The sequence below is a fragment of the Canis lupus genome, chromosome 34, assembly GCF_048164855.1.
Source record: "Canis lupus baileyi chromosome 34, mCanLup2.hap1, whole genome shotgun sequence".
Classification (NCBI taxonomy): Eukaryota; Metazoa; Chordata; class Mammalia; order Carnivora; family Canidae; genus Canis; species Canis lupus.
Window position 1 is genome coordinate 10,814,474 of NC_132871.1, and position 27,846 is coordinate 10,842,319.

Below are 27,846 nucleotides of genomic sequence, written 5' to 3' on the forward strand. Positions count from 1 at the left end.
CTTAAAACTGAAATTCCACAATAAAAAGATGAATGGTAAAAAGCATGCCAGTAACTTAAAATGTTTGATTCTTCTTTACTTAGAGCAGCATTAAATAAACTAAAAACACCACGACAAGTCAACAGAGATACTGTGGGAAAGGGAAAAAGCTTTATATTTTAGTCCCTTTAATGACATGTTTTTTCTCACTTTTGAACAAGCAAGCAGTCTTCCATTTTCATTTTGCACCAGGCCTCACAAATTCTGTAGCCAGCTCTGGTTATGTGTTCTCTGTCTGCCCAGAAACCCTCCCACAGGAAGCATCTGTCTTCCATTCTGAAGTCATTAGTTCACTCTGGCAGCTCAGGTTTGGCTGGAGAAAGGACATCTTTATTTGGGTGAATAGGCGGCACTAGCAAACTGAAGCAAAAGGAATAATCGTGTGTCCTGAAATCTCGTATGGTAAACACTCAGACTCTTATAGATTAGGTTTTCTTTCCTTTGTTACCATTTACAAAGCTGTGAATTTTTCACACTGAAGAGCAGGTGTCAAAATGAGTGTTTTTCCTTCATTACTTCCTTACAAAATCTCAAGACTTCCCAGGGCCATCTTGCTGTGAATTTTCTTTTCTTTTAGAGCTCCTAGAGCTCCTAGCCAGTGTGGCTCAGTCAGTTAAAAGCCAGACTCTTAATAAGTCTTTATTTTATTTTTTTTTTAAGATTTTTTATTTATTTATGATAGTCACAGAGAGAGAGAGAGAGAGGCAGAGGGAGAAGCAGGCTCCATGCACCGGGAGCCCGACGTGGGATTTGATCCCGGGTCTCCAGGATCCCGCCCTGGGCCAAAGGCAGGCGCCAAACCGCTGCGCCACCCAGGGATCCCTAAAAGCCAGACTCTTGATTGGGCTCAGGTCATGATCTCAGAGTGGTGGGATGGGGGTCACGTGTGGGGCACAGCGGGGAGTCTGCTAGAGAATCTCTCTCCCTCACCCTCTGCCCTCTCCTGCCCACTCTCTCTCTCTCTCAAGTAAACAAATAAATCTTTTTTTAAAAAAGATTTTATTGGGGTAGTCCAGGTGGCTCAGCGGTGGGGGACTCAATCCCAGGGCCCCGGGATCATGACCTAAGCCGAAGGCTTAACCAACTGAGCCACCTAGGTGCCCCTACATAAATCTTAAAAAAAAAAAAAAAGAAAAACACTAGACATGACCTAAGACTACCAAAAACTGGGTTGTTAATTTTCATTATGTGTTTTTCTGTCACTGTCTCTGATGAACCTCCTTCAGAATATCTCAACAAATATTTATCAAGAGCCAGCTTTGTGAGAGGCGCTGAGCTAGGCATTTGGGATATCAAGGGAGAAAGAGTCCCTAGCCTCAAGGGATTTACATGGAAAAATTTCCAGAGGAAACAAGTAAAGCCAAAATTTGATGATGAGCGATCTAGTGGCTCCTAGAGTAAGTTCTTTGTTTTCTTCTTTTCCCCACACAAACTAGTGAACTTTATCTCTCCTGGTTCATAAATCAGTCCCTGCTAACAAACTAAGCACATGAAGTTAACTTAGGGTACCACTGGATAAACATATCAAGGCTGCCAGAAATGGCAGGAAGAGGTTAAAGCTGACTCATTTGGGAGGAGAAAACGCTCCTTTGAAAAAAAGCTGCTATCCTTATGAGTGGAAGTCTCGGCTTCTCTGATTTGAAAATCTAAGTACAGAAATGCTGCTTTGGAGAATCTAAGCAAAACGAAACTCTCCAAATCCCAAATCTGCGATTCAGAGTAGCTCCATTGACAATGATCAAAACCATTCCTCAAGTTGTGACAGGTGCTGTTATACTTCGAGAGTCCATTTATCCAGAAGTCTCTGAGGTCTTTTCTTCAACATTCACTCACTCTTCTTCATCCTCAACACCCACATTAGCAATAATAACTTGCGATGGGTTTCTAATACCAGGCTCTTGAGAGTTGGCTTGTGGTTCTGTTACAGACATGTTCCTGAACATGATTTAACATATTTAATGCTGGGAGGCAGAAATCCTTTGGAACTTGTTTTCATGAAATGCTTGTGGATCCTCTTGCCCCAAACAGTCCTCAATTACATAATATTTATCTAATCCCCAACATCTATTCTTTCCTTCTTCTTGGCAATAGTATTCCTGATTTTTAGCTGAGCACATGGCCACCTGGTATAAAGACCTTTCCCAGCTTCCTCCCTTTTTCAACTAAGAATGGCCATATGATGAAATTTTATCTAACGTGATAAAAGCAAGATATATGTATATAATATTCTTCTTTCCTGTTGGCTGGAAGGCAAATGTGACAGCTGAGGGCTTAGCATCCACTTTGGACCAGGAGATGGAACACTAAAGACAGTAAAACAGAAAGACAGGAAGAACATACATCCCTGATGACTTCAGGCACTGCTTATTTCTGGACTTTTACATGGAGAGGAAAAAAGCTCTCTTGTTAAAGCCACTATTATTTTGATTTGCTAGAGCTAATCCTAGCTGATACATTTTCCTTTAGATGCCTGTTTCATCTTTCTTAGGTGAACTCAGTCTTAATATTTATACTTTTTTTCTACTTTGTAAATGATTGCTCCTTCTAGAGATTCCTTAAGGAAATTATGCTTCTCACAACTCCGGTTAACTCTAGTTTTTAAAAGGATTTAAACAGCATAACAATTGCAAATATTAAATCAATAGCTACAAATATCAGCTATTGGTCTTCTGCCAATGTTTACTCTAATTCTGCTAAAGAATTGCATCTATTCTAGATTCTAATCCCATCTAAAGCATTCGGCTCTAAGCCCACCTCTAGCTTAGTTTCTGACCCTATCCATCCCAACCAGCTTTCACAATTTGACATTCAATTAACAAAAAAAAACAATTTTTTTTTTAAGAAACAGGGCATCTGGATTCCACCTCAAGCCTGAACCAAGTCTGATAGAAGCATCACTTCCCTTCTGAAGTGGAGGTTGGATGAGCGTTTCCTGTGGCAGCCACTGACGCTGTTGCTGGAATGGGGGAGTCAATGATGCCAAAGTTGTGAGCCAGGAGACAAGTGGAATGCTTCCACTCCAAAAGACAAGGTGAGAACTTGATGGATAACAAAGCAGTTGGATAAATGCATTATAGAGTCACTAGTGGAGAAGGTCTCAATGGGATGGGGAAGTACCCCATTGGGTCTGAAAGAGCAGTTCAAGATTTAGTCCTGAGGCAGAGTAAGCAACAGGGGATCTCTTTGCCTAGTTCCCTGCAGACACAGGTGAGAGAAGTTCCAGTGGCCTTAAAATTAAAAATAGAGCCTAAAATCATAAGGAAGCTACTACAAATATGAGCTGGACATGGCAGGTTAAGGTGACAATCTTAGGGAAAAGTTGTAACTGTGGTTAACATGAATGAAAATTAAGGTACATAGGGATGCCTGGGTGGCTCAGTGATTGAGCATCTGCCTTTGGCTCAGGTCATGATCCCGGGGTCCTGGAGTCTAGTCCTGCATCGGGCTCCCTTCAGGGAAACTGCTTTTTTATATATATAATAAATTTATTTTTTATTGGTGTTCAATTTACCAACATACAGAATAACACCCAGTGCTCATCCCGTCAAGTGCCCCCACCCCCCCCCCACCCCCCGCCCTCCTCCCCTTCCACCACCCCTAGTTCGTTTCCCAGAGTTAGGAATCTTTATGTTCTGAGGGAGACTGCTTTTCCCTCTGGTGTGTCTCTGCCTCTCTGTGTGTGTTTCTCATGAATACATAAATAAGATCTTAAAAAGAAAGAAAATAAAATTAAGGTACATAAACAGATAACTGCATAAAAATTAAAAATTTGAAGAAATTTATGGCTGTAATTGTGATTCCATAATTGACTTAACTCTTTAATTTGAATTTTGAGGGGGCTAGATGGAAGAGGTGCTATTAATACCAAATGATAATTACCAACATAAGGGCTATTATCCATTTTAAGCTACTCAGTTTCCTTACAAAGAATCATTTCAAAGGTCATGCAAATCCTGATACATTCAACAAATGAAATTTATTTTAACTGAAAGTGAAAAAAAACACCAAGAATGTTGGAAATTAAATTAATAATTGAAACAAACCATTCCCAAACAAGCTCAGAATATACTGGCTTGAATCACTGGGCACTTTAGTCCCTAAAAAAAAAGCCAAAGTAAAATATATCAGCCAGTGGCCACAAATGTCCAGAATTTAGCAAGAAAATGAAAGGAATAGATGGTGACTACACTCCAGTGATCCTCAGAGAGAGTCTTTCCTTTCCCGTTCCCTTTAATGAGGTGATTTGGAGAAGGATTTCGTACCCCTGAGAGCTGAAGCTGGTTTAGTCACAGAGCTTGCTGTTCTTTCCTCTTTATTTTTTTCTTTACTGGAAAATGATTCCTAGCAGTGGGCCAGAGAAGCTCATCAATGAGGGGCACAGGTGTGCCTCCCAGAAGAAGGACTAGGATGGGGGAACTAGCCCAATCTGGTGTACATCTGGAGCTATCTAGTCTGCTATGACAGTTGTCCCAGAATGTATAGAAAGAGCAAAACAGGCATCAGTTTCCAATCTGATTTTCTTCTTTGCCTCAAGGCCAGATCTGATGCCTTTGACACCAAGGCAGGCAGAATAAGAAGCTCTGAACTATCAGCAGAAAATGTATAAAACAAAGTACCTATTGAATGTCACCGATGTGCTTGGATACTCAATGGATACAAAACAGTGGAGATGAAAGATAAACTCAAAATGGATAAAAGATCTAAATGTGAGACATGCTTCCATCAAAATATTAGAGGAGAACACAGGCAACACCCTTTTTGAACTTGGCCACAGCAACTTCCTGCAAGATACATCCATGAAGACAAGAGAAACAAAAGCAAAAATTAATTATTAGGACTTAATCAAGATCAAAACTTCTGCACAGCAAAAGAAACAGTCAACAAAACTAAAAGACAACCTACAGAATGGGAGAAGAGATTTGCAAATGACGTATCAGATAAAGGGCTAGTTTCCAAGATCTATAAAGAACTTATGAAACTCAACAGCAAAGAAATAAACAATCTAATCATGAAATGGGCAAGAGACATGAACAGAAATCTCACAGAGGAAGACATAGACATGGCCAACACTCACATGAGAAAATGCTCCACATCACTGGCCATCAGGGAAATACAAATCAAAACCACAATGAGATACCACCTCACACCAGTGAGAATGGGGGAAATTAAAAAGGCAGGAAACAACAAAATGTTGGCGAGGATGCGGAGAAAGGGGAAGCCTCTGCACTGTTGGTGGGAATGTGAACTGGTGCAGCCACTCTGGAAAACTGTGTGGAGTTTCCTCAAAGAGTTAAAAATAGATCTGCCCTATGACCTAGGATAAAGAAGCTGTGGTCTATGTATACAATGGGGTATTCCTCAGCTATTAGAAACGACAAATACCCACCATTTGCTTCTATGTGGATAGAACTGGAGGGTATTATGCTGAGTGAAGTAAGTCAATCAGAAAAGGACAAACGTTATATGGTCTCATTCATTTGGGGAATATAAAAATTAGTGAAAGGGAATAAAGGGGAAAGGAGAGAAAATGAGTGAAAATATCATTGAGGGTGACAGGACATGAGAGACCCCTAACTCTGGGAAACGAACAAGGGGTAGTGGAAAGGGTTGGGGTGACTGGGTGATGGGCACTGAGGGGGGCACTTGGCGGGATGAGCACTGGGTGTTATTCTATATGTTGGCAAATGGAACTCCAATAAAAAAAATCAAAACAGTGGAGATGAATTCTGACTTCTAGTTACAGTAAAGTTGATGAAACAAGGAACCATGGGTAATTATTTTTTGTGTATCTGTATCTCCACTAGACATTAAGTTCCATGGCCATAGGGACTAACTCTATTCATCATATTCTCAGCTGCCCATTATTGCCCAGTCCCTGCCCCTCCCCCCCGATAAATACTTGAATAAATGAAGGACTATACACTACTGAAGTAACCACAAAAAGCAGCCTCTACATAACCATGTACCAAAGTGTGGGCTACATGAGAAATCAAGCTAAAATCAGTTAGAAAAGAGAAGATAGCTAAGTTAACAGTCAGTGGGTTTGGATGTTATCACTGTGTGCGGGATAAAAGAAGCTCTCCCAGCTGGCTAGAGCCTGGCAGCTTTGGGGCTCTGTGTCCTACCCAAGGTATAAAGCCTTCTCAAGGGAAGACATGAAACAGAAAATACCCCAACTTCAATGTCAAAGCTGTCTATCTCATATGGGACAATGGTGGTATCTTGGTACAGGTTCCCAGAACAATCTCTTCTCTGGAGTCCAGAGACCTTCAAACAAATGACATTCAGTCGTGAGACTTTCTTTGGTCACTAGACTTTTCCTTAAGGTACCCAAAGCCTGCAAGTCTTGGATATAAAGCTTAAATATAATACCATAATTTAGATGCCGATGATAGTTCTGAAATGTGAGGATTTGGTTGCTTTTAGCTCTATGACTTTTAAGAATTAGCAAATAGATGGCTGGGCAACTCTGCCCTGAACTGCCTGACCACTCCTGACAAAAGGCCAGGCCACACCCAGAGTGGAACCTAATGGTCATCTCTCCAGGATGGCCCAAGGCAACGGGACACTACTCAGTCCAGGCCTCTCTTCTGGATCTGGTGAGTCCCCATTGATAGAAAAGTCTTCTCACCTTCAACTGGAAGAGGAAAGATCCAGTTTTCTTGAGGATTCATAGATAGTGAAATAACTCTACTCATACCTTCCTTTGCCATCATTCTAGGCCAAACCCAGTCTGGAGTGGTGAGAAGTCAGATCCTTCTCTGAACAAGTCACCTCCTCTTTCTTCCCCAAACGTTCTGGTTAATGGCAATAAGGCTTGTGGGTCAGTCAGAGGCCCATTAGAAAACAGATGGTATTTCCAAAATGGGATAATTTGAGGAGAGTTTGGTAAAGGGACTATTTATAAAGATGTGAGCAAGATATAGGGAATCAACAAGGCATAGCACTATAGTGCCCCAGGGACTGTTACCACCCTGCAAAAACGAGGGTATAGAGAAGTTACTGGAACCTGAAGATTGTGCACAGAGGGATGCCAGACAGGAGCCAGGACACAGCCAGCCTAATGAAACCCCTCAGGGAGGAAACCATAAATACACTCTTCCCTCTAATCTCCTTTACCAATACCAACAGGAAGCTGAGGGCAAGGGAGCCCTTTGATGCAATCTCTACAGGTCAATTCTGATGTAGACAGCAAGATGGAGAAGGATAGGCATGGATCTCTGGGGGCAAACTGAAGCTCTCTAGCACAGCTGTGCTTATTCATTCTGTGTGAGTCTGTGCCTGGGTAAAGACTCATTCATTTCAAACAGAAAAAAAACCTCCTTCTAGAATTCATCCTTCATCAGACTAATATAGAGAGCCACAAACAAATAGCATCATGGAATCGGAAGCCTAAATTTCAATCCCACTTCTGCCAATAACTGGCTGTGTGATGCCCAGAAAGTAAGTTTTCTGTATTTAGGCTTCCTTGTCTGCTTCTCACTATCTCACAGGAGTATTGCGAGGGTGTTTGCAGCTCATTGACTGTATGTTGACCACACAGACTTCCTTAAGAGCTCGATAACCAGGAACTTGCCTTTCTTTCTACTCATTTCTTCAAAATCCCAGTATCTCTCTCCACCCCCACCCTTCCCATTATTGTTTCATATTCCTTCACCCTGCATTTCATCTGATATTGAAACCTGTTCTGGGGTGATGTACTATGAATACTGTTGTGGTTTAATTCCATGTTTGTTGCATCTGTTGCTAAGCTCTATAAAAAGCTCATCCCTCAAGTTTACACTGAACCACACCAATAGCATCTTTTACAATCCTGACAGTATCATAACTTGTTCAAAACACAAATACTGTTCACAGATATTGTTGAAAATCTCCTTACAGAAGCAGTAAAATGCCAAAAGCCACATTATTAAGAGAACAACTGATTCTATAAGATCCTGAGCATGATGATGATAATGATGATAAATAATAGGAGTTCACATTTACATCTTTGCACATTACAAAAGAAATAATGGGCATTATGTGCCAGGCACAATCCTAAGTATTTTAGACTATATAATTTCATACCAATTATTATTAGGTATTTTGGGGTGCCTGCATTAGAAGGCACTTTGTAGAAGAGGAACACGAGACTTACAAAAATTAGATTACTTCCCAAAGGTGGTCAAGTATTACTCAGTTTCAGGATTCAAATCCAGTTTGGTCTAACTCTATAGCCCACGTGCTTAGACACTACAATATAATTGAATTTCAAAAAGGGTACATAATTCAAACTCTCTGACCCAGTAATCCCACTTACAAGAATTTTTCCTACTCCAAAAGAAAGGCAATACCATTCTGGAAATGGATAGTGGTGAGAGTTGCACAACAACATCAATGTACTTAATGCTACTAAATTGTACACATAAAAATTATCGAAATGGTGGGGCACCTGGATGGTTCAGTTGGTTAAGTGTCTGCCTTCAGCTCAGGTCATGATCTTGGGGTCCTGGGATTGAGCCCCCATCTTAGGCTCCCTGCTCAGTGGGGAGTCTGCTTCTCCCTCTTCCTGTGCCCCTCCCCACTGCCTGTGCTCTCTCTCTCTCAAATAAATAAGTAAAAATCTTTTTAAAAATTATCAAAATGCCAATTTAAAAAAAATATTTTATTTATTTATTCACAAGAGACACAATGAGAGAGAGGCGGAGACATAGGCAGAGGGAGGAGAAGCAGACTCCATGCAGGGAGCCCGATGTGGGACTCGATCCTGGGTCTCCAGGATCACACCCTGAGCCAAAGGCAGATGCTCAACCACTGAGCCACCCAGGGGTCCCCAAAATGCCAAATTTTATATTACATGTATTGTACCACAATAAAAAATATTTAAGAATTCAACAAGAAATAAAAAGAAGGCAGTATTTCAAAATTTTAAAAAGTGGTTTTTGTAATCTGGCCATTTAAATGCTTGTGTGACATTAGTTATAAATATATATACATTACCTATATTGTTTCCATGTATAAAATTGTCTACTCAAACTGGCTAAAAACTTTGAAACTATATTCTTATTGGAGAGGTAGAATTTTTCTTAGGTTTGATATTGCCATATATTTGGGCATCGCAATTTTCAACCAAAAATCAATAGCCATCTAGATTAATATTTAATGAAAAGAAAAACAAAGACAGCTTTAGCATGAAGTGACTCGGAAATTTTGCCATCCACCAACCACTGAGGATTATCGGAGGAGTTACTATAGCAAATTGAGAAATGTACCAAGAAAGATAAAGATATGAGAAAAATTAAAGTGGGAAGAGAAAAAAAAAAACCACATCCACAAAGCTGATGGTTCCCACATTATTTTTAATTGCAAATTAAATAGGAAGTAATGAAGATGCCCAAAGAGAATGAGGAAATCAGCTGAATTGTGGCATTTCCTCTTCAGAGATTGTCGTGCCTTTAAAAATAAAGTACAAAATTCTTTTTTAAAAAATTTATTACTTTAAGTATTCTCTACACTCAACTTGGAGCTCGAATTCACACCAATATCAAGAGTCCCATGCTCTTCTGAGCCAACCAGATGCCCCATAAGTACAAAAATTCTTAAAGAAACATGGAAATACTTATGGCATAGTGTTAAATGAAAAAATAGGATGTGAAATTTTATTCACATTATGCATATCAGCAGTAGAAATGTATGTGTATGTACATATGCCAATTGGAGCAAAACACACAAAAATAAAGCCATAGTTGTGACTGAGTAGTAGAATTTTGGATCATTTTTCTCCCCCTCTATTTTCCAAACTTGCCAAAATGCCGTTCCATTGTTGTATTCGTTATCTATTGTTAGGACACAAATTATCCCCAAATTTAGAGGCTGAAGACAACAAGTGTTTGTTTTCCCAAAGTTTTTGTGAATCAGAAATCCAGGCTCCACCTTGCGGGATGCCTCAGCCTCAAGGATGGCAGCTGCCCCAAGGCCTGGGCAAGGAAAGACCCACTTCCAAGTGCATTCAAGCGCTTGTTGACAGGATTCGGATCCTCTGCATTGAGGGCCTGAGTTTCTTTCTTTCTTTTTTTTTAAGATTTTATTTATTTATTCATAAGAGACACACAGAGAGAGGCAGAGACAGAGGGAGAAGCAAGCCCCCCACGGGAGCCCGACGTGGGACTTGATCCAGGGACTCTAGGATCATGACCTGGGCCGAAGGCAGATGCCCAACCACTGAGCCACCCAGGCATCCCAAGGGCCTGGGTTCTTTTCTTTTCTTTTCTTTTCTTTTCTTTTCTTTTTTTTCTTTAATTGAAGTTCCATTTGCCAACATATAGTATAACACCCAGTGCTCGTCCCTCAAGTGCCCTCCCCAGTGCCCGTCACTCAGTACCCCATCCCGCCCGCCTCCCCTTCCACTAGCCGGGGTTTGCCTCTGTCCCCGGAGCCTACCTCAGACCCTTGCCATGGCGCCTCTCTCTCACGCCATCCTCGAAACATGGCAGCTGATTCTCATCAGAGCAAACACATGGGCGCCAGCGTGAGGGAAGCCAGAGTCTCCCTGCGGCCTATCCTCAGAACCAAATTCTCATCATCTTTGCCATAGTCTGTTGGTCGAAAGCAAGTCACTAGGCCCAGCTCACACTCAGGGAACTGGAATCATTGGGGTCACCTTAAAGGCTGCCTACCATAGCGGCCATTAATACAAAAGACTCACAAAACAGAGCTCTTCTTTTCTTTTTATCATCCCACCCCAGACCCAGTATTTTTGGGAAGAGGATTCAGCAACTTCTTCTAGCACAGATACCTCTAGAAACTGGAAATACCAGCAAACTTGTTCTCCCCTCAGGCCCCTAGAAAGGAACGTACCCCTGCCAACACCTTAGTTTTAGGCCAGCGAGACCTGCATCAGACTTCTGCCTTCAAGAACTGCCAGATGATAAATTTGGGTTGTTTTTAAACCACTGAGTTTGTGATAATTTGCTAAGGCAGTAATAGAAAACCAATAGAAGCCACAAGCCAAACAAATCGCAGAAGTGTAGCTGACTCAGTCTCAGTTAGATTGAATGCTGTTTTACTGGAAGGGGTTACACAGAAATATAAGAATTCTTTGGGGCCTGGCTTACAGGACTCCCGTGAAGGCAGTTTAAGCCTGCTACTGCAATCATTGGAAGTAGTCGCAGGAACAGCAGTCTTCAATTTCTCATTGACTTTTCACACTGAGTTGTGATAGTAACTTTCATCCACCACAGAAATTGATTTTAGTTAGGGAAGAAATTGGAAAATATAGGCTTGTTTGTTTCAATAGAAATGAATGGAAAAATAGAGACCTTTCACATCTTCTGAGATTCCAGGAGTACAAAGCCTGCTCCCAGCTCTAAGTCCAAGAACTCAGAGACATTTTGGCAAAGGCAGGAAGGGAATGTCTTTAAAGTCCGTGTAAGTAAGAAGGACCTGGCTTAAAACTTGCCCTTCATGGGTTAAGTTACATGGAATCCCATTAATCTATCTAGTCCAGAAAGATAAAGACAGCAAAGTCCATCCTCCAGGGATGGGAACACATGATTCCCAATAGTGTAGCTATTCTAAAGTGAAGGCGAGATAGTGTGGTGAACTGGTAAGTGCAAAGTGATGGACTTCTCTTACTTGGAAATTCTATGGGATTTTTTTTCCCCTTTCCACTCCACTTCAAGAGTCTGTGGAAAGAGACTGACAGATGAATGTGGATGTTAAGAGGCAGATTTTCCTGATGATGCACTTGCTGAGCTTCCATTAACACTTCAGGGAATTATGTGCAACTATCAATGGGAGAATATATCCCTAATATTCTATTTTTAATTTTTTTTCAATGAACAATTATGTTTAGTCCATCCCCAGCAGGATTTGTTGGTGAGATTGCTGGTTTCCTAATGCAAGTTTCTTTTCAGTTAGCCAAGCTAATGCTGATGACCTGTTTTCACTTGATGATGTACAGTTAGATATATCCAGTGTCTACCTAAATGCATTTGTGAATTAAATCTTGTCTGGGAAGATTTGCTCATTCAACCTAGGGATTAGAAATTATATTGACCCAAGAAGCAAGACTTGCTATATTTAGTCTGGGATCTGTGCCAAACATGTATAGCCAGACCAAGGGATTAGGGAGCCCTGACATCATTTTTACTCCAGTGCCTTATAAAACATCAAGGTTAGCAATTATGCTACATCATTTGAAAGATACAATTCCCAAGTTTCAAATTATTTTAAATTTTTGGTGTGGTGCCTCATTTTCAGATCAATAATATTCAGTGCATGAAAGGAAAAGAAGAGCCTAGAAGGGAAAAGAAACAGCCTTTAGCCAGGACCTGGCATTTTTTACTCCCATTGTGTGATGAGAAAACCAATCCACAGAGAGGCTAATTAAGTAAATCACGGAAAGGTACAATCAAATTGGTGGCAGGATTAGTATTCCAGCCCATACCTACCTGACTCCAGATCCCACGCTCTCATCGTGTTATTACTCATTCTTTGTGCAAGAGAAAAGGGGTGTATGTTTCATTTCAGATGGAGAAATAATTGAGAACTTTATAATAATGGACTAGGTTCAGAATTGCCCAAGAGGGGCACCTGGGTGGCTCAGCGGTTGAGCACCTGCTTTCAGCCCAGGACGTGATCCCGGGGTCCTGGGATCGAGTCCCACATCAGGCTCCCCACAGAGAGCCTGCTTCTCCCTCTGCCTGTGTCTCTGCCTCTCTCTGTGTCTCTCTCATGAATAAATAAATAAAATCTCTTAAAAAATCACCCAAGAAAAGCTGAATAATAACTTTTCTGACCCATCCCTTTTTTAGACCATCATTTCCCTCCTCTTCTCCCTTTCCTTCCTAATAAAAGCACAAGTGAAATTAAACATTAAAACTCCAGGAGGAAAAATATCTCCAGGAGGGCACAGATTGTCATTTATCTTTGTATTGCCAGCGCTCTGTACTTACCTGGCCCAGATTAGGTGCTTGTCACCAGCTTGTCATAGGAAAAAGAGAAAGAATTAATGAACCAGTGACGATTATTCTATTTATAATGCTTATTGGAACGGCTGTCTCACTTTCAAATGTAGGAAAGTATTTTGCTATTATTTTAAGCTAGCTGTTTTGAATATGTTAAATATTCCAAATCTCTGAAATGTGTTACTAAAGACTAATTCCGGACATGGCATTTTTTTTCTCCCTCGCTACACACAGACACACATACACATATACCCACAGTACTATATTTTTATTATGCCCCCCAAAATGATTTAAAACAGTTTCTATTCAGAGGTATAAGCACTCTGAGCTCCAAGTACCATTCTCAGAAAGGGCCTTTTTAAGTTTCATTAATTAAAAATAAGATCTCTAAAAATGAGAGCATTCATAGATCTCTCTAAACTGTAGGTATCTCTTGGGAAGGATTTATAAATTGTCCAACTGTAATGTAAAGCACTTTTGAAAATGTGGGTAGATGCAGAGGATATTATCATTAACAAGGAACTAAGAAAAAGCAGTAGTTCCTATTTAAAATCTGGTGGCATATGACCCACTAATGTACATCTGAAGAGCCTCATGACTGAGTTTTTACCAAACAGTAAGAATGACTTTTCAAACAATAGCTAGCCCCATCAGGGGCCTGGAAACCTTGTTTCCAAAATACCTGGGAGCCTTATCCTCTCCTTCACCCACTCCCAACTTGAAAGTATACAATAGGCCACACCTCATGACTCCATGCATCTCTTTTTACCCAGGGGTCCTGTGCCCATACTTTTAATAAAACCACCTTTTTGCACCAAAAAAATAATTAATTAATTAAACCTGGTTACATTTGAAGCAGCTGCATGTACACAATCCCAGACAACAGTGAAAATTTCCAAAGTATATATAATGATGGGCTGAGAATTCTTCACAAAATGTACACCTAATGTTTCCCACATTACACTTTTCTTTAAAAACAAGTATGACATCTTAAGTGTTTTCTTGCAAAAAGCAAACAAGTATTATAATTTTTCTTGTAAGGCATTCCATGAAATGCCTGGTTTCCAACTGAAAAAAATCCCAAGGAATTGTAATTAAATGTAAGTTTTGCTTCAGTGAAAAGCCCACTTCTAAAATGTTAGTTTACCAAAAGTGGGACATTTTCTATGGAAGACTTTAATTCAGATCCTTGAGAATAGATTTTTTTTTCCATAATACCACCTTTGGAGGATGCATTGGTATAAAGAATGTCAATACACGTAGGTCATACATGAGGTGTGTTTGGATTGATTATATATTCTAATAGCCTGAAATCTAAATGAAGAGGGTTTTTAATAAGAAGGTAATAGGACTATAGAGATCTCTGGATGGCATAAAAATACATGAGAAGGTATGTTGTAATGTGAATAAGACTAATTGATCATCTTATTAGAGAAACAGTTATCTCAAGATGAAAAATGGCCACATTGTTGTTTGACATTTGAATTGTCAATGACTTGACCAGAAGAAACCTTAGTCAAACACTCCAGAGACATGAACAGTTCAAGAGAGCAGCCGCTTGCCAAAGGTCACTGATAGAATAATAGGGGTTTTTTTTTCCTCACAATCTGAAGAAAGTCTGATGCTGATTATATCCCAGTGAAGGGGAAATAAAATGATGGCCAAAAGTCATGCTTTTATTAAAAACACTACCATTGATGTAACAACCAATATGACAGGATAAACTCTAAAATTTCTCCATAATAGAATCCTTGGACAGTATACTTAGGCATGTAACCTATACTCTGCTTATCGGATGCATACCAAAAGTAAAAACATTCAACTCTTTTTGAGAAAATAGAAGCTAAGAAAATATCAAGTTGAATCACTAGTCATCTAGCTTGAAAATCATTCAACTGAATAGAATTCTGGTTTGGTTTGGTTTGGTTTTGTTTACTGACATTTTTATTTAAATTCAATTAATTAACATACAGTATATTCTTAGTTTCAGAGGTAGAATTTAGTGATTCATCAGTTGCAAATAACACCCAGTGCCCATTACATCAAGTGCTATCCTTAATGCCCATCACCCAGCTACCCTATGCCCCCACCTACCGTCCCTCTACCGGTCTTGTTTGTTTCCTAAAGTTAGGAGTCTCTTATGTTTTATCTCCCTCGCTAATTCCATCTTATTTTATTTTATTTTATTTTATTTTATTTTATTTTATTCTTAGATTTAAAAGCCAAATTGTTTCTAACTTTTCATAATAAAAAGAGACTTTAGGTAGACGTAAAAGTATTTTTAAAAAGAGACAAGAAGTTCCAATGGGCCTCTCTTCTCTCTCATGCAGTTAAGGTCATCAGATAGTAGGGTCAGTGGATATTCTGAGTCATTCCATGCACATTTGCTAATTTCAGCATTTCCTGTCTCCTAAAACTGATCACGTAAAGAACTTCAATTTTTAAAACTGTTCGAGATTTCAATACCACACAACTTAATCATTTCATGAACTATTGGTAACAATGCTAAGATGACTGGTGGACATGGGGTCCTCCCAAACCTTGGACTTCTCACTCTTTACCAAGGAAAAGGTTTCACAAAACTACAAATTTTAACCAATGTAGTGCTACCCCAAGAGAGATACAAAACTTAGGACCATATCACCGGAGGTTAAAATTTCCCCCACTACCTCCCCACCCCAGAATTTTTGCACAGTGGGTTCAAGTTAAAATGTATAGTATGGGAAAACTTGAAAGCAAAAAGAAGTCAAAACAACATAACATAAGGCATAAGTTGCATGTACAGGAAGGGAGAGGGCAGTATCATTGCCCTTTAACCTTTTTAGGCTTCAGACGTCTTACCTGAACACTCTCCCACACAACAGAGGTATACTCCTTCCTTGCCTATCTTGTTCACTCTAGCAACAAAGTGCTTTTCCAGGCAATAGTACTCCAATTCATGCTACCCCCATAGACTGTCTGAAAATTATCTGCTGATGCTTGTGAGTAAATAAATTGGCACACCAATGGAAAACAAATTTTGAGTTCTTTTAGGCATGAAGAGCCTCATCTTTTAAACTAATGGCATTATCTATTAGTAGGCTCTGAAAAGTACAATATACTTCCAAAAACTAACCTGATAACCAAATCACTGTAAGATTCAATTTCTCACTAGCACTTCATCCACAGTGCCTAGGCAATCCCCATGTAGCTTGAAGACCATGGAAGAAGCTAGAAACATCTCACCTGTCCTATTCAATAGGAAATCCACATTTTCAAGTCCCAGGGGAACAACGTATGGATCTCCGAGTTAATACCTTTCCCAGTTAGCTACCAGTTCCATGAATTTAGTAAAATTAGGTTTTTGCCAACATTATTTTTACAAGATCTTCTGCAGACAGACATATTCCTTGCAGTCAAAGATTGCCAAAATTTCAAAGCTTCTTATTATCCATATATGGGACATGACTACAGAATCCTCTGCCACAGAAACAAATTGGAGTCTGGAGAGCCAACTATCTTTGGAAAGCTGAAAGATTACTCAAAACCAGTGTCATGAAGTACCAACTGAACTGCGGGTTTACAGAAAGGTGGTAGCATCCGTTTTTCTGATTTTGAGGGTGGGTTGCATCCTAATCAAATCATTCAAGTGCTTGCACGGTTTTATCATTGTCACCTCTGAATCATAAATGTTAAGCTGAAAATGGTGAACCAGAGCTCCCACAAGGCCCTCTGTCCACCAGAATGGACATTAACTTCTGTATTGTTTCTGATTACTTCTTCAGAAGTCCATGTAACTAATTCCCAACCTCCCCTTCTCTGTCTTACTCTTGTCCCCAACTTTTTAAAGTTTGCAATAGGCACATTATTTAATACTCAGGTCCTCAATAATAGAAATTCTGTTAAGAATAAAAAATTGTTGTGGCACCTGGGTGGCTCAGTGGTTGAGCGTCGCCTTTGGCTCAGGTCGTGATCCCGGGTCCTGGGATTGAGTCTCACATTAGGCTCTCCACGAGGGAGCCTGCTTCTCCCTCTGCCTATGTCTCTGCCTCTCTCTGTGTTTTTCGTGAATAAATAAAAATTTTTTTAAAAGGCATAAAGAATTGTTTAAATTTGTTTATTAAGAATAAAGAAGTGTTTAATTTTGTTTCAGATTACCATACAGCAAAATCAGGCGGAAATCCTGAACCTTCCACTTCCTACTCTGTGATCCTAGGAAAATTATTTAACCTTGCCCAGTCTATTTTATCCATCTATAAAATGTAGCTAATAATATCTCCCTCTCTGGGTATATTGTAAGGATTAAATGAGATATAAAATAACTAGAATGTCATAGGCACATAAAAGATGTTACATTCTTTTTCACAAAAATCCAAATTTATTTACATAGAAACTTGTAAATGAAAGTGTTTTTTTGTGTCAGCAATGTCTTTAGGTTTACATTATCTCTTTACCGTTTCATAATCAAGCTTGTTTAAAATTTGGGATATTAAGGGCTGAAAGTGTTTATAGTTGCATGTTAAGGGTTGATTTAAAATGTTTTGCATATTAAAGGCTGATTTAAAGTGTTTATATACATGCAATATTATATTCTGTTGCTACTGTCCAGTTAGCTTTATATTTTTTACAAATTTTATGTAACTACATAGTCTTCATAATATTCATTTTGTGCATCTTATAGAGTGATGTACAATAATTTCTATCTCTGGACATATAGTTTGTTTGCCATTCCTCAGTAATATTATCAATAGTGTCAGAGGGGAGGGGAAACTTTGTGCACAAGAGCTTTCTCTAATTTGTTAATGTTAATGATTTAGGATACAGTTCTGGAAATGGTATTACTGGATTGAAGAGTAGGAACACATTTTTATGGTTTTGATGTGCTTTTAGGTGCAGGGAAAGAAGAAGCTACTGTGAGGTGGGATTATCAGAGTTCCAAATATAGAGATTTGAAAGGTGGGAAAGGAATATTTCAGGAAGAAAAAAAATGAAACAGAAACAAGTAAGAGTTTAATATGATAATAAAGGGAAAAAGACAGAAGGAAATTAATCTGATTGAAGTAGAGGGGGGAGTGTTTTTGGCAGTAATGGGAAGCCAGATGAGTAGGTTCTTATTAGAGGAGGTCCTTGAGAGTGAGATAAAATAGTTTAAGCTTGTGATCAATGCCTAGAGCCCAGGACAGTAACACACGTGAAAGGGAGATGGTTCATGAAGAATCACTGGGCAGAACTGAGGCTGAACCGGACGGGAAGGCACTGGAGTAGTGGGAAACAGCCATAATCAAAGCCTCCCACATGATGTCAAAGGAGAAAAATGTGGAAAGTGAATCCAAATGCTTGAAAAGAAAAAGGAATCAAGGGACTTCAAAAGAGGTTAGTGTAAGAGAACGAATAAAATTGTACTCCCCCCAAAATTCTCACCTGAGTGACTGGAAATGAGAAGTTGGTGTCACTAAGCTGATAGCAGTCAGGTAACCAAGAAGGAGAAGCAGTTTGCTGGAGGAGTAGATTGGGCAGGGGATACTGATTTTGAGCTGCCAGTAGGATATTCAAATGGAAAGGCCACATATAGGCAGTTGGAAGCCCTGACATTCTTTAGGACTTCAGTGGTTGAGGTTGGATACTTACAAAACAAGGAGTTCATATTGCAGTAGAGGACATTTTACCTGAAGATCGAAAAGGTATTTAGGAGCTTCTGAGATGGTCAGATTAGCCATGGCCTTGGACCAAGGCAGCAGGTCCTCCTGATATCTGCCAGTGGCCTCCCGGGACCATAATATGAGTGTCAGAGTTTCATCAGAAACCATGTCCCAGGACACCTGAGTGGCTCAGTTGGTTGTGCATCTGCCTTCAGTTCAGGTCATGATCGTGAAGTCATGGGATGGAGCCCCATTACGGGCTTAGTGGGGAGTCTGCTCCTCCCTTTCCCTCTGCCCAGCCCCCACTTGTGCATACTATGTCTCAAATAAATAAAATCTTTAAAAAAGAAACCATGTCCCATTCTCTAGTTCCGTCATCAAATATGTGGTAAAACACATTTGTAGTGAAAAGGAAAGAAATTTAGAATAATTTCATTTGAAGTACTATAGCACAAAACTGGCAATGCTATTATAGGCTCAACTCATTTTATTTGGGGGCCAATAACATATTATTCATGAATTATTAATTTTTTACTTCAGAAGATACTTGTGTGAAAAGACTCCTCTAAAATATGTAGTAGAGACCCTGAAAATCAGAAAATCTCTGAGGAACAGTATGAATACCTTTCAAGAAACTACATGATATTGAAAATTTGGCAGGCCTCACACCTGCAAAATCTTACAGATGAACTCCAATGTCCACACCAAACATTCAGAATTCCGGATTCATCTTTCAACTATAGAAAATTCCACAAGAAGAACCTAATAATCCCCTGGGTCATCCAGAACCACTGAGCACATACCCTGTATTCTAAATATAATCCTTTGCATTTTTCCTTAGAGGAATACTAATCACATGTGTGGGCCATATGTTGCAGTTTAATATCTCCCCAATCAGCAAGAAATTTCCTCAGATTTTTCATAGGATCCCTGAGGAACCAGAAATAGAGAGCAGGAGAATCCAGTTTGAAGTAATCATCTTAGATTGAATTAAATATAATCGTGTATATAATGGTACCAGGATCTGCTGGAAGAATTTGAGTGTACTAAGTTTTCCTGAACTTGTGTGTTTTATCTATTTTTAATTATCACTCTTAAATTTCTGGGGAAATTCTCCCATTAAAATATTTTATAATTCAAGAATCATAAATAAGACTGTTGTCATAAGGTCATAGTTTATCACCTCAAAAAATGCTTGTGTTGTCTTCAAGGTAAGTAGAGAATGCACCAGAAGAGCTCATAGACAGTGGGAATGCTTGTGTCCCAAGGTCCCCCAATGTAATCTGTCTGCTGAGCATTCTCAGTCTGCAGAGGAAGAAGGCTCTGGAAATTGGTGGTGGCGAGCCACATAAAGCCCTATATCAGAATCAAACCTGGAATGTGTTAGATTCATCCATCTGCCTAGAGTCCTGATCCATGGGTCTCCAAGGCCGCCTGAGTGTAGACATCCAGGAACACCTGCTTTCTCAAGGTCTGTGAAGTCAGAGTGAATGAGGATGGAAGAGGGTGGTAGAGGAGAATGAGAATAAAGGTTTTGATTCTTTTAAAATAACAGACTTTGATTCTTTTAAACTGACAGACACAGAATTACATATTTTTTTCTTTTTTGTAACTCCACTAAATATGTTCATTGTAATTAAATAAGATTTTGCAGTCCATTACCCTGTAATGGAGGTAGCCTTTGGGTATTTTTGAAAACTAAAATTAGAAGAAAAATGAGCAAGTAAATGTGTTGATTGATGCATCTATGAGGATCTTTATACTATCTTTTAAGCAAACTAATGAATATTTTAAAGCAAAATAAAAACATGAAAATAAACATACCTCATATTTTTTTTTAAAGATTTTATTTATTTATTCATGATAGTCACAGAGAGAGAGAGAGAGGCAGAGACACAGGCAGAGGGAGAAGCAGGCTCCAAGCACCGGGAGCCCGACGTGGGATTCGATCCCGGGTCTCCAGGATCGCGCCCCGGGCCAAAGGCAGGCGCCAAACCGCTGCGCCACCCAGGGATCCCTTTTTTTTTTTTTTTTAAAGATTTTATTTATTTACATACCTCATATTTTTGATGGTAAACTGCTTTTCAAAACAACCACCAATGGATTAGTATTGTCCTTTCAGACCCTCTGTTGGGGCAGGGAAAGGTGGATGAAGTTAGTTTCTGTGTCTTCCTGCCTGTCCCATCAGGTCCAATTTCTGGCCTCCCTCCAGATCTCACCCCACCGCCATGTTTCTCCTATTCCTGGGGTAATTCATAGCTAGAATTGGAGCCAAAGATGGAAGTAGTAGCCAGCCTCCAAGGACCTCACTTCCTGCTCTTCACATCGTTGTGCAGCCCACTCCCACACTGGAACAGAGATGGGCCTGTGAGACTAGTAGAACATTCCAAAGTATAATGCGTCATTTCAGATGAGTTCGGGTATTAGAGCTTTTATCTTGGTTTCCTGATGTACTTGTTTTGAAAGGAGCCAGTAACCATGTCATGAAGACACACAAGCAGCCCACAGAGGGGCCCACATGGAGAGTACTGACCTGCCAGCCGTGTGAGGGAGCCATGTTGGGCATGAATCCCTCAGGCCCCACCAAGCCATCAGACTGCTGACATCTGACTGTAACCTTGTGAGAAATCCTGAGCCAGAACAACCCAGCCAAACCACTCCAGAATTCCTAACCCACAGAAACTGTGAGATTATGGATGATTACTGTTGCTCTAAGCTACTAAGTTTATAAATGTAGAAATACTTTTTAGATATTGTTTTATTTAATCCTTACCATGATCTTATGAGGTAGATACCATTTTGTTCATTTCCCCATAAGGAAAGTGAAGTGCAGAAGAGGTCAAGTGGCTTGCCCAAGGTCAAATAGTCAAGAGTAGAGTCTAAATTTGAACACAGGTTTTCTGATTTCCAAGCCCATGTTTTGGGACTGGAGTGGAAAACCACTAAGGCTCTTTCCAGCCCAAACAGAGAGGATTCTATGCTGTGAAAAGTTCCTTCTCTACTCCTTGCTTTGTGCCACCTGAAGCACCATCCACCTTTAGTGGCCTTTGCTGGAGCCAAACAGCTATCCTAGGTGTTCATCTGCATGAGAGATTTGGGAGAGTCCCAAGCCTGCTTTGACCAAAGTCTCACATCCTCTCAAAGTTTCCATTTCCACAATGTCTCTAGGACTCATTAGGGTCTCGTAAAAAAAAAAAAAAAAAAAAGATAGATAGATAGATAAATAGATAGATAGATTAGGTATAGATATAGATATAGATATAGATATAGATATATAGATATAGATATTCCTGATCAAAATTTAAATATGTTACCTGAGAAATGTAGGCCAGCCTGTTGTCAGCATCCTCAACCTATTAGCAGAGAACAGAACCCAAAGGAAATAGGAGACCTGACAGCTATATTTGAGTTTAGGGAGAATTTGAGGAAAATCTGAAAATGCAGCATTTCCAAGTGTTGGAAGGCCTCTGAGCAGTTGAATACCCAGTAGGTAAAATGAGAGTAGCTCCTACTCTACATACATCCCACTCACACCCCAGACGCAGAAAAGGGAGAAAAGTTTAATTATCCAAAATTTGCAGTCAGAAAACCCAGAGATGGGACGCCTGAGTAGCTCAGTGGTTGAGCATCTGCCTTCAGCTCAGAGCGTGATCCTGGGTCCTGGGATCAAGTCTCACGTCGGGCTCCTCACAGAGAGCTTGCTTCTCCCTCCGCCTGTGTCTCTGCCTCTCTCTGTGTGTCTCTCATGAATAAATAAATAAAATCTTTAAAAAAAAAAAAAGCAAAGAAAAGAAAACCCAGAGATATGCTTTCTTTTTTTTTTTTTTTTTTTTTTTTTTTTTTTTTTTAGAGATATGCTTTCTTAAATTTAAGCATATGTTTAATTTAGTGTCATGTTGAAAACCACAATTTTATCTCAAATGACTTGTAATGGAGGTGAGGCACAGCAAAATCATTTCTGTTTTGAAAACATTATGGTAATTTAGATAAGCCAGACACAAAAGGACAAATGTTATATGATTCCACTTATGTAAGGTATGAGGAATAGGCAAATTCACAGAGATGGAAATGAGAATGGTGGTTACCAGGGGCTGGGGAGAGGAGGGAATGGAAAGTTAGTGTTTAGTGAGTACGAGTTTCAGTTTGGGGAAATGAAAAAGTTCTGGTGATGGATAATAGTGATGGTTGCACAACAATGTGAATGCCCTTCACGCCACTGAATTGTACATTTAAAAGTGGGTAAAATGATAAATTTTGATTTATGTGTATTTTACCATAATAAAAAAAAATTTCCCCAATCATTTCTATTGCTAGAGCTCCAAGGTCTATATCTGGTCTCACCAACTCCTTCCTATTTTTTCCTCCAAAGTGTCTGTCTTATGTTTTTCCATCTTCTTCCTGGCCTCAAACTTCATCATCTCTCATGAAGGCTATGGAAATGAACCCTTAAGTGGCCTCACTGATTCTCTTTCCATCCAATCTGTCTCACAGCTTAACTCTCTTAATGCCTTACTCTTGCCTTTAGAATAAAGCTTAATACATATTAAAACAGTTTTCTCTCTCATTCAGTGGGAAACCCAGGCTGGACACCTGTTTTGAAAGAGCATTACTTCGCTAATTTTTTTAAATTTTACTTTAAGTAAACTCTACGCCACACCTGAGGCTTGAACTCACCACCCTGAGATTAACAGGTACATGCTCAGGACACCTGGGTGGCTCAGTTCGTTAAGCATCTGCCTTCAGCTCAGGTCATGATCCCAGGGTTCTGGGATAGAGCCCTGCATCGGGTCCATGCTCGGTGGGAATCTGCTTCTCCCTCTCCCCGCTGCTTGTGCTCTCTCTCGATACCTCTCTCTCTCTCTCTCTCTCTCTCTCAAATAAATAAGTAATATCTTAAAAAAAAAAATAGATGCATTCTCTCTGACTGAGCCAGTCAGGCGCCCCTCACTTATTTTGATCATGAAATACAGCACGCAGGCCGAAAGGTACATTAAACTTCTGTGACCAGGGATCCCTGGGTGGCGCAGCGATTTGGCGCCTGCCTTTGGCCCAGGGCACGATCCTGGAGACCTGGGATCGAATCCCACGTCGGGCTCCCGGTGCATGGAGCCTGCTTCTCCCTCTGCCTGTGTCTCTGCCTCTCTCTCTCTCTCTGTGTGTGTGAGTATCATAAATAAATAAAAATTAAAAAAAAAAAAAAAAAAAAAACTTCTGTGACCAGTTTCAACCACTCATGTAACCAGGTTGAGAACATGGCAGTTGGTGCTTAGAGCTAACTGGCTGGACTGTATGCATAGACGGAGGGGTAGCAGAAAGTGCCTCAAAAAGAAGATATAGAGACAAATTTCCCTTACTTTATCATCTTAATCCAAGTATGAGGGGCAGCACCTTGTAGCAGGACCAGCGCAGGGCACACAGATAATTCCTTTTAAAAAATTCAATAATTATGGTATACAAAGCCAATATAGGTTGGGTGGGGAGTCCAGAGTTAGGAAGATGAATATCTCTCTCCTTTCCTGGAGGAGATACATGGGTGCAGATCACCATGGCAACAGACAGCCATCGTCCATGACAGACATGGGTACAGAATGCAAGGTGGAGTGCAGAGGGTTTCGAAATGGAAAGAATTAAAATTAATCAAACCATGACACAAAGCAAGGAGCAATCGGTAGTGGGACTTTGTCATCATTTAGTTCCAAATTCCCACTATGAGCTAAGTTCTTGTAAACCAAAAGAGATGGAAGGAAAGAAAAAAAAAAAAAACCCTATTCCATTTCTCCAGTACCAGTCTACGAAGCAACTCACAGCGAGTTTCTAGTGCAAATTGTGGAATCCCTTCTCCAGAGCTCTTATGATAGACTTGGAAGTCTTAGGTATCCAGGGGGCTGCCAAATTTGTTAAAGCAGCTGGATGAGCACCAGACTGCCACTTCATTTTGTGCTGTGTAGACACAGTCCGAAGCATGTGAAGCTCCCATAAAGCACTTAAAGTTATTTTTGGACTTGTCTGATCTTCCTTACTACTGAGTTTTTAAGTTCCTTGAGGGCAGTGCATCCGACAGGGTTCTGAGAGGCAACATGGGACCCACTCAAGCCAGTTGAAACAGGGTGGGGAAATGATTGGATTTTAGTTACTCCGGGAGGGTCACCCAACTACACGCAGAGGAGGCTCTGTGGCCAGCCAGGAGCACCTCCCTCGGTGTAAACTAGCAAGGGGCCCAGAGCTGGCATCGCTGCCAGGGGCAGAAGCATCAGCTACTCCTTTACCCCCAGAAAAAGTGGGAAGCTGCTAGAGGACGAAGGAGCAGTTACTAGGCCAATGCAACCAACCCAACCAATGGCAGCCGCCAGGTAGATGCCCCACAGAATTGTGACGATCTTAGCCAAATGATGATACCCAGTAACAGAAAAAATGCATACCTATTTTAAATTTTCTCACACAGGGATCCCTGGGTGGCGCAGCGGTTTGGCGCCTGCCTTTGGCCCAGGGCGCGATCCTGGAGACCCGGGATCGAATCCCACGTCGGGCTCCCAGTGCATGGAGCCTGCTTCTCCCTCTGCCTGTGTCTCTGCCTCTCTCTCTCTCTGTGACTATCATAAATAAATAAAAATTTAAAAAAATTTCTCACACATACTTAGAGATATCAAGCTGCCAATAAAATAAGTCACCTTTGAAATGAAGCCGACGAAAGAACTAGCATTTTCTCTTGATAGTTACCTAACCTTTCACTAGCCTCCTGGAGGCTTAACTAGCCCTGGGTTTTTGGTGTGTTTCTCTCATAGACCACCATGAAATTTCCTAAGCCTTTCTACAACATAAATGAAAGATAGATATCAAAGAATATTTTGGTGTTGCTCTCCAGAAAAAAATGCAAAGTATATTAAGAACACTCATTCTTGGGGCACTTGAGTGGCACAGTGGGTTAACTGGCCAACTCTTGATTTTGGCTCAGGTCTTGATCTCAGGATCCTGGGATGGAGCCTAGAGTCGGGCTCTGTACTCAGCAGGCAGGCTGCTTGAGATTCTCTCTCTCTCTCCCTCTGCCCCTCCCCTCACTCACACTGGCGCTGTCTCTCTCTCTCTAACATAAATAAATCTGGGGCACCTGCGTGGCTCAGTGGTTGAGCGTCTGCCTTTGGTTCAGGTCTTGATCCTGGGGTCCTGGGATCAAGTCCTGCATCAGGCTCCCTGCAGTAAGCCTGCTTTTCCCTCTGCCTATGTCTCTGCCTTTCTGTGTCTCTCATGGATAAATAAATAAAATCTTTATTTAAAAAAGCAGGATTTCTTTAGTTTTGCTTTGTATATATGGAAAGTGATAATAAGTATAGTTTTAGAGGGGTGGGAACAGGCAAAATGGGAGAAAGTGACTGGGAGATACAAGCTTCCAGTTGTAGGATGCATAAGTCATGGGAATAAAAGGTATAACATAGGGAATATAGTCAATAGTATTGTATTGTATAGTGTCCTGGGGTGACAGATGGCAGCTACACTCATGGAGAGCACAGCATAATGTATAAACTTGTCCAGTTACTGTGTTGTACACCTGAAACTAAGGTAACATTGTGAGTCAACCATACTTCAATTAAAAAAATAATTCCATAAAATATAGTATCGTTTTCCATACTTCTGGATTCGCTATTTTACTTAAGCGTAAGATATTCTTTTCTTATTCTTCCGCTATTCATGAATTCTGCTTTTATCAGCACAATTCAGAGCTTGTTTCCAACTGGTAGGAAGAAAATTGAACATATGTGACACCCAAGTGCTGAATTCCCTATTGAAGAAATGAATGATAGACCTTATCTATCATTTATTCGACTCACATGTACACCCATGTATATTACAGACATTTTTATTTAATTATTCAGGAATTGGCACATGAGATGCATTATCTAATTCCTCTGGGATCTTCCACTGGCAAAAATAAATGCAAAGACTGTGACTATCAAATGCAATTTTCTCTTTTTCATGTATTTTAAAGTAATGACTTTATTATGTCTACATTTAATGACTCATTGTTTTAAAATTTTAAGCAATGTAGAAAAGTACTACAAAGAAAAAAATCAGCAAAAGCCTACCATGTAGAAATAATCATCATTAACATTAGGTGAACATCCTTTTTTGACATCTCTCTCTATGTAGACCCACAGATAGAAGGAATGATAAATGAATACATGGAGAGATAGTTTGGTACACAGAAATACTTGTATAAAACTGGGTACATACTTTGCACAGTATTTTTCAAGTAAAAATAAATTTAACAAACAAGAGAAACAGATGAAACTAACAGATAATTATTCCTTCTTCACTAGGAGAGTAGTCTCTGGAAGAGCTTCTGACAATAAGCGAGGGGGGATATTTAAAAGTTTGGATATTTAAGCAACCCAAATATGTTTTTCAATTTGATTGAAGTGTCCTTGGGGCACCTGGCTGACTGTGTTGGGGGCAGATGCGACTCTTGATCCCAGGGTTGTAAGATGAAGCCATACACCAGGTGTAGAAATTATTTAAATACATAAAACTTAAAAAAAAAAAGACTAGAATATCCCTGATATTACATAATCTTAATTGAGAAAGCTTTAAGCTAACTCTATTTGTCCTGAGTTCAAAATGATAATTATATTTTACAACTAAAATTGGGAGGGAACAGAATTGGAAAATCTGAAACTTCTATTTACAAATAATCTGGGGCTAGCTTGCTTTGTTTTATGATGCTTATGAAGTTAGGGACAGGGATAAAGCAATACCTTTATTCATCTTTGATCATTCAGACTCAAGTTCATTCAGTCCATTTGTATAAAAAAAATATGTAACATGATTGTTTTTGTGAGACCAGTTAAGAGATCACTAACATTTTCTTATAAACTATATACTTTTCAAAATTCAGGACTACCAAAAATCACAAACTTACAATAAAAGTAAACTTGGACGGTTCTTGGATAGCATCACCACATAACAAATTCCAAAGCTTCTTCAGAGACACAAACACAGCTGTTTCTGAAGTTTGCAAAGTAACCATATGCTGCTAGAAAAACAGATTATTCTGGTTGCATGTGGGCTTTTATGTGCAAACAGAATAAATCTGGCTTCTTGACAGACTAACCCAAGGAAAATTTTGTAAGATTTTATTTATTTCTTTGTTTATTTATTTATGTGAGAGACATGAAGAGAGCAGAAAGAATACAAGTGAGGGGAAGAGCAGAGGGAGAGAGAATATCAAGCAGACTCCTCACTGAGCCCAG

General features: G+C 39.9%; 1 long non-coding RNA gene across 1 annotated transcript; it reads right to left on the reverse strand.

Moving 5' to 3' along the window:
• Nucleotides 1-9,366: 9,366 nt before the first annotated feature.
• On the reverse strand, nucleotides 9,367-18,788 carry LOC140624424 (uncharacterized). The gene is made up of 3 exons (XR_012023905.1): nucleotides 18,387-18,788; nucleotides 12,975-13,002; nucleotides 9,367-9,471 (listed from the first exon to the last, which is right to left on the reverse strand). It is a non-coding gene; the product is annotated as an uncharacterized lncRNA (long non-coding RNA).
• Nucleotides 18,789-27,846: the final 9,058 nt, after the last annotated feature.